Source organism: Sapajus apella, unplaced genomic scaffold (genome assembly GCF_009761245.1).
Source record: "Sapajus apella isolate SASKATOON/1434 unplaced genomic scaffold, GSC_monkey_1.0 scaffold35, whole genome shotgun sequence".
Lineage (NCBI taxonomy): Eukaryota > Metazoa > Chordata > Mammalia > Primates > Cebidae > Sapajus > Sapajus apella.
This window is the reverse complement of record NW_022436975.1, coordinates 8,396,994-8,398,360: the sequence shown is the minus strand read 5'-3', so window position 1 is coordinate 8,398,360 and position 1,367 is coordinate 8,396,994. Positions and strand designations below refer to the sequence as shown.

Here is a 1,367-nt window from a genome sequence, read left to right as displayed (position 1 = left end):
TCTCTAATGACCAGTAATGATGAGCATTTTTTCATATGTTTGTTGGCCTTATATATGTCCTCTTTTGAGAAGTGTCTGTTCATATCCTTCACCCACTTTTGAATGGGGTTGTTTGTTTTTTTCTTGTATATCTGTTTCAGTTGTTTGTAGATTCTGGATATCAGCCCTTTGTCAGATGGGTAGATTGCAAAAATTTTTTCCCATTCTGTTGGTTGCCGATTCACTCTAATGATGGTTTCTTTTGCTGTACAGAAGCTCTGGAGTTTGATTAGGTCCCATTTGTCTATTTTGGCTTTTATTGCCAATGCTTTTGGTGTTTTAGTCATAAAGTCCTTGCCTATGCCTATGTCCTGGTTGGTTTTGCCTAGGTTTTCTTCTAGTGTTTTTATGGTGTTAGGTTTTATGTTTAAGTCTTTGATCCATCTGGAGTTAATTTTAGTGTAAGGTGACAGATTGTAATTTAAAACATTTCAAATATTGAGAATTAAAGTGTTTTATTTCTTTGTTAAAAATGCATTAAGTTCAGTCTACTGCCATACCACCATGCACGCACCTGATGTCATTTGATCTTGGAAGCTAAGCAGGGTCGGGCCTGGTTAGTACTTGGATAGGAGACTGTCTGGAAATACCAGGTGCTGTAGGCTTTAAAAAAAAAATTAAAAAAAAAAAAAAAGTAAAAAAATGAAAAAAATGTGTTAAGTTCAAACCATACTTGTCTTCTTCTCATCATATAACTCACCATATGAGAAGAGCATCTTTACTTTGCTTTCTTGAATTTTCCCACACTTTTCTAAGTTCAGATCAGCTTTTAATATTTTATGCATTATGCTTTCAACATCATGTAAATATCTCTGAGAATTATGTGTGTGAGGTTTTTTGATGGCATCATTCCCTCTGGGACATATATATCCATTTTGTCACAACCCCTTTGTTCACATTCACAGCCGGCTGTTTCTTCTACTACTCCATTTACATTCACTTCAAATCCTGCAGCTATTTGCACAGCACAGTAAGAGCTTTCATCATCTTGAACTCATATCATGCACTGTTGCTTCCTGCCTTGATGCCTGAATGTTTCCAATTGTGTGTTATATTTCTTCCAAAACTCAGCTGAAGAAATTGCATGATCTTCATGTCTTAGTCCATTAGTGTTGCTATAACAAACTATCTGAGACTGGGCAATTTACAAGCAACAGAAATTTATTTCAAGGTGGAGGTAGCCATGCCTCCACAGCTTGTATACTCTGCCCATCTAAAGAATTTGCACTGCAGAGATGCTGCCAAGGTTTACTGCCTATGCCATGTGTAGCAGCAGCCATAGCCACATTTGGGCCTGCTTGAGCCCCAGCTGGGACAGCTAGGAAGTG

At 37.5% G+C, this 1,367-nt stretch overlaps 1 pseudogene; it reads left to right on the top strand.

Annotated features, from left to right (window-relative positions):
* Positions 1-525: 525 nt before the first annotated feature.
* LOC116563652 lies at positions 526-644 on the top strand (annotated as a pseudogene).
* Positions 645-1,367: the final 723 nt, after the last annotated feature.